General features: G+C 34.9%; 1 long non-coding RNA gene across 1 annotated transcript; it reads left to right on the forward strand.

The window, feature by feature from the left end:
• The first annotated feature begins 1,621 nt into the window (after positions 1 to 1,621).
• Positions 1,622 to 3,756, forward strand: LOC108450264 (uncharacterized). Its single transcript, XR_008283380.1, has 2 exons — positions 1,622 to 3,137; positions 3,601 to 3,756. It is a non-coding gene; the product is annotated as an uncharacterized LOC108450264 (long non-coding RNA).
• Positions 3,757 to 6,488: the final 2,732 nt, after the last annotated feature.

Consider the following 6,488-nt stretch of genomic DNA (forward strand, 5'->3'; position numbering starts at 1 on the left):
GCTCACTCAATCTAGTAATCTTGTACTCCTACCCTTATATGTTTTGCATCAAATTTACAAGCTTGTACTTAATGCTTACCTTAATAAAGATGAAAGTGTTTTATCGGGGGGAGTTACTTAGGGGGAGAATTTTTGACACCTTTGAAGGAAAGGTTGATTCTGTGGCTATGTTTGTGGTTGAAACAGTAATCACAACTTTAAACACTATTTCATTGCCCTACTTACCGATTTTTAGAGTTGACAAATTTTAGAAAAAAAAAAGCATTGGGCTAATTATTTTGAAGATATTTGGACAAATAACGCCCAACACATGAAGACCTGAAGATTGGTTTCTTGCAGGTTAAGTTAGGTTACTTGCGAAACAATTCTCTTTCTATAATTGAAGAATTTGGATTGCATCGAGACTTTTATGGAAGTATTATCTTATGCTATTTTTTAGCCTTACTTTGTAGAAAAGTGAATAGAATGTAACTCTTATATAAACAAAACTTAAGTAGTACATAAACTTAAGTTTAGCCTAGGTTGAAGATTGATTGAGAGTAATTGAGAGATTGAGAGCTTGATATAGCATTAATATGTTCAAGTTAAGAGCATTTTATGTGTGCATTGTTTCTATAAGCAATCAAAAGAGTTTCTTGAGTTGCAAAGCTAAGCTTTCAAGGGGAAAGCATAGTGACAGAGTGATCTAGTCTTTGTACAAAAATAAGATTACTAAATTTGTGAGTGTTAGACAAGTGTTAGGAATTAAATCATTGGTTGTACTATGAGAAAGATAGTAGATTGTTGCTCTGGGCAAGACCCTACAGGCGTAGACTAAAGTCGAACTACGTAAATAATCTCAATGTTCTTTATTTTCTACTCACTTTTGGTTTCGTGGTTGAAATTGTGGCCACAGCTTCAAGCACTATTTTAGCCACAATTTTTATTTTACAAAGCTAATACACTTCATTTTTACAACACATTTTATGAAAATTGAATCATAATTTTATATATACAATTGCATTAAATATTGGTTCATTTGTCTCCTTGCACATGAGACTATAGTTTAATAGTTTTATTTTAAAATTAATTATGTTTTGGAGTTCAATATGAAAGAGTAATGAGGATAACAAGAGAATAAAAAGCCAAAACATTAAACAAATATAATGCCAAAACACGAGTGTTCAATATATATGTGAATTAATTTATACAATTTATATAAATTAGATTTTTCACGATATGAGTAGAAAAAATCTAAAAATATTTTTTAAAATTAATCAATAATGAATATAAATAGAATGGTAACAAATTTGTATTTTAATAATATTAAATATCGGTTTGATCTTTCTATTTATATTTTTTTTAATTTTTTGTTTAAAGATGATATAAGAGTATGAAAAGATAGAAACAAAAGTGACACCAACCTAATTAAGTTCTTTTTTTGTTTTTGAAAAATCAACTGGGCTTTAATAAAATACTGAAACAAAAAAATACATAAAAGAGTCACCCATCATGGGCTAAAGACCCAAAGAAATAAGCAAATAAGCTTAAAGAAATAAAGAATTAGGCCTAACCGATCAGGAAGGCCCCCTAAACAAAAGCAAAATTCAAAAAAAAAAAAGAAACTTAATTAATTGGCGCAGTCAATCACCACAACTGGATGCCATTATCCCTTGTCTTTTCATTTCAATTCACCGTTCCAGCTTTTATGATACCAGTTCCCAAAACTTATCTTTTACTTCTGCTATCAATTTCTTTGAAAACCTCTCTTGTCACTTTCACCTTCGTCTCTTCGGCTCTCAACCTGGTTGCCTTAATCTCCGATTTTCTTCCTCGCGATGAGTATGGCTTGGTTCCTCCCCTTGCAGCTAATATCCTACTCCCCTCTTCAAAGCTTCTTTGGCAAGGAAATGAGCATAACCATTTTCTGATCTAGGGATAATATGAAACTCGATATTTTGAAAATATGCCTTTTTGCTCTGAATGTCTCTGATGAGCGCTCCTATAATTGATTTGTCTGGATCTTTTGTTTGGCATTTCTTTATCACTGTTTTTGAATCCCCCACTATTTGTAAACTGTTCAAACCCATGGAAATGGCTAACTGCATCACTTATAACCCTGCATGTGCTTCCGTTGCGAACGGTGTCGGTATATCGGAGTGGATAACCGTTTTGGATACCAAGATTTCACCCCTCTCATCACGTACTGCCAGACCCGAAGCTGATCTGGAGGATATCTTTTCAAAAGCCGCATAAAAAAAGACAGTGACCCTTGTGCTTCTTGTTGTATGTTCATGACCTTTAACAACATTTAAAGTAAGTTTTTTTTCTGTTCTACTCCATTCAACTCTGAAATGTAGGTCCTGACTTGATTCGAGATATCTCTGCCTGTAGAGTTCTTTCTTTCAAAAACTAACTGATTTTTGGATGTCCGGATTGACCATAGTCCGAAACATAATAGTCGACATTGCTCAATATTTCCTCGTCTATAAACCCAGGTGAGCCACTCCCATATACTGTTAAGGTCATTATTACATACCTAGACAAGATTTAAATTTGACCACACATCTATTACTGTAGGACAGTATCGAAAGATATGATTGATGTCTTTCTCAGGGGTGTGACATCTGGGACAGATAGCTGCTGTACCACTTTTTTATTCTTGAGATTTGATAGAGTAGGAATATAGTTCCATGAAATTCTCCAATTTGTAATTTTAATTTTTTGGAGGGAGATGTAAATTCCATAATTTCCTGTAGAAATTTCTAGTCTCGGTCTGTAAATAATTATTATTAGGATCCAAATTAGCCTCCTGTAATAGTTTATAGGCACTCCTGACTGAGAATTCTCCTGATGATTCCCCTCGCCATACTTGGAAGTTCTCATAAGCTATCTCTGCCAGTGGGATCTGCAGTATTTTCCTTGCAACATCCGTATTGAAGGAACTAATGACTAAATCTTTTTTCCAAGTTCTGCTAGCTAGATCAATCAAATCTGATACTGTCTTAATATTTTCATTACTAGTCTCATTTTGTAATCTGTCTATTTCAGCTCCCGATATCCATAAGTCTCCCCAAATGAAAATACAATCCCCCGTGCCAACCCTCCAACATAGTCCTTTCTCCAAGATTCCTTTAGCTGCCCAGACACTCTTCCAGGTAAGCGAAGGTAAATTTCCTAATTGCGTGTTGAAGAAATCCATATTTGGATAATACTTTGCCTTTAAAACACGACTAAGCAAAGAATTAGGAAAATTAATAAGACGCCACCCTTGTTTGGCTAATAACGCAATATTAAATTTATCGGATTTCGAAAACCTAATCCACCATCTTCTTTTAAAGAACATAAATCTTTCCAAGTACACCAATGAATGCCTTTCTTATCTAGACTTTTCTGCCACCAGAATTTTGCAAAAATGCCTTCTATTTCAACAAATAGAGATTTAGGAAGTAAGAAACATGCCATAGTATAGGTTGGAATAGCTTGAAGAATGGCCTTTATAAATACCTCTTTTCCGCCTTGAGAAAGATGTTTAACACTCCAGCTATCAATCTGTTGTTATTCTATCCTTCAAATTTAATTTTGAAATGCCATTTTTTTTTCTTCTGCCCACCATATTAGGAAGACCAAGGTATCTTTACGGATTATTTGAACTTCGTACTCCAAGAATCCTGGAAATTGTTGTTTTGTCCCTCTCTTGTGTATTAGAACTAAATAAAATTGTAGATTTTCCATAGTTGACGCATTGACCAGAACAATTCTCGTATTTAATCAAAATCTGCTTAAGTGATTGAGCTTATCTTTCTGTAGCCTCCCCAAACAGTATGCAATCATCTGCAAATAATAAATGTGAGACCTGCGGACCATTTCTGCTTGCCTTGACCCCTAGTATGTTTTCCCTCATGGCCAATCGTATTAGACTCGAAAGACCTTCTGCACAAAGTAAGAAAAGAAACGGGCTAAAGGGTCACCCTTTCTTAAGCCCTTTTTAGGGCGAAAGCTATCTCCTACATGACCATTAAAAACCACTGAATAAGAAACTGGATCAAAACCCATCCATTTCATAATCTCTTCAACAAAAAACCATTCCACTCTGTCATACGCTTTACTCATATCTAATTTTACTGCAATAAATCTTTTTTTCCTCATCTTCTTATATTTTAAAGTATGAAGGATTTCATAGGCCAGCAACTGAAATCAATCTCCCCTGTACAAATGTACTCTGTGCAAAATCTATGCATTTATCAATGATAATCCGAAGACGATTTGCGATGACCTTAGCTGTCAACTTATAAAACACATTACATAGGCTAATAGGTTTGAAATGAATGATGCTAGAAGGATTTGGGATTTTTGGTATTAATACGATATTAGTTTTATTAATTAAACTAATATCCATACATCTATTTAGAATTTGTAGACAAAATGATGTCACATCTTCCCCAATGATTGGCCAACATTTCTGGTAGAATAAAGCCAGAAATCCATCTTCTCCTGGCACTTTCGTTGGGCCTAATTCGGATAAGGCCTCTCGAATTTTCTCCTTTGTATATCTCGTCATTAGTAAAAAATTATCATCGGCGAAAATACAACGATCAATTCCTGATAATAGGTGCTCGCAATTTCCTCTCCTTCCAGCTGCAAACAGATTTTGAAAATAAGCTCCAGCAATTGCTTCCATTTCCCAAACCTCATCTGTTTCTATACCATCATCATATTTCATTTTTCAAATGATATTTCATTGTCGTCGTTGTGTTGCTTGATTATGAAAAAATGCAGTATTTCTATCTCCAAATTGCAACCAATTAACTCTCGCCCTCTATTCCCAATATCGTTTATCATTCTCTACCTCAAAATTAAGTTGAATCTTCATATCAATAAGTTCTACCAAATTGTCATCATTCCTTTCTGATTCTAACAGTTCCACCAATCTAGCGGTTAGCACATTATTTTTGGCTTTTCTACTATGTCTAATTTGACTAGCCCATCTATCCAGCCCTTCCCTTACCCTTTCCAATTTTAGTAGCAAATCCCCTGTTGAATTTTCCCAAATATATTTTACCTCCTCACCAAATGAATCTTCCAAGACCTACCAAGCTTCAAACTTGAAATTCCTTTTATGGCGATCATTATCTTTTCTTTCTGTAGTAATAAGTAGTGGGCAATGGTCTGAAAAAGAATGTGGAAGGTGTTGAATTCTAGCTTTAGGGAATAAAAATAACCAACCTTCAGTAGCAACTCCCCTATCTAGACGTTCTTGAATATTTGTTTCTGGTAGATTCCCTCTTTCCCAAGTGAACCACTTCCTAGTATAGCCCACATCAAATAAATGACAATTTGCCAATACAGTACGAAAAGCATCCATACGTTTTTCTTCTCGAGGTAAGCCTCCCTTCTTTTCATGACCATACATAATTTCATTAAAATCCTTACAAACTAATTATGGGAGCTCATCTGCATTATTCAAGTTTCTGAGAAGATCCCACGATTCGTACCTATCTTGTAAATAAAGGGAGCCATAAAACCCTGTAAATCTCCACTTGTTACCATCAGTTTTATCCTCAATATGCACATCAATATGTCTTTTTGAGAAGCTTTTAAGAGTAACAGTATTATCATCACACCATGCCAGACATAAACCTCCTCTAGATCCACATGTTTCTACATCAATACCATTATGAAAACCACAACTCCTTCGCGTTCTTTCCATTTGATTTTTATTTATTTTTAGTCTCCATGAAGAAGACCATTTGGGGATTATATAACTTCAGCGAGTACTGAAGTCTTCGTATTGTCCGTGGATTCCCTAAACCACAGACATTCCAACTTAAGATTTTCATTGTTGCTGGTCAGCTTGCCTTTTGGCAGCCGCCGATATGAAAAGATTACAATTCACCATGCTCTTATCCCCAGTAGCCAAACTGGTAGCTTCATTACTAACAATATATACTTCAAAGTCTCCTCTTTGCCTCTTTTTTCCTTCTTTTCCAATTAAAATCCGGTCCTCTGCATCATGTTCCATAGCAAATTGATTTTCATCAACAGGTTATTTTTCCACTTTTTTAGAAATAATGGGCAAGTTTCCTTCCAAATTAAACTCTAAATTAGGATCAACAAAAAGCCTACTTCTAGGGTTATCTGTCGCACCCCAAGTTCTATAATCAAATGGCCTACTTTTGTCTAAATTCCTTCCCCTTTTCTCTTCTTCATCCTCACGTAGCCAGACATTGTTTTGTGCTTAGGCTCTTCTTGTTTGTACCCTTATCGAGAGATCCCAGCCCATTTCAGTAGTCTCTGCTCCAAAAATCATTCTTGCTTCACAAAAGGAGTCACTGTGTCCCAAACGACCACAATAAAAACAAAAGAGCATCAATCTTTCATTTTTGAATTTGACATATGATCTCTTTCCATAAAACAAAATCTGTTTTTTCCTCTTTAAAGGATATCTTACATCCAATTGGATTTTGACTCGTAAAAAATTCTGATATCCCTTTCCCATATTAGCACCA

Source organism: Gossypium arboreum, chromosome 5 (genome assembly GCF_025698485.1).
Source record: "Gossypium arboreum isolate Shixiya-1 chromosome 5, ASM2569848v2, whole genome shotgun sequence".
In the NCBI taxonomy this organism is placed as follows: domain Eukaryota; kingdom Viridiplantae; phylum Streptophyta; class Magnoliopsida; order Malvales; family Malvaceae; genus Gossypium; species Gossypium arboreum.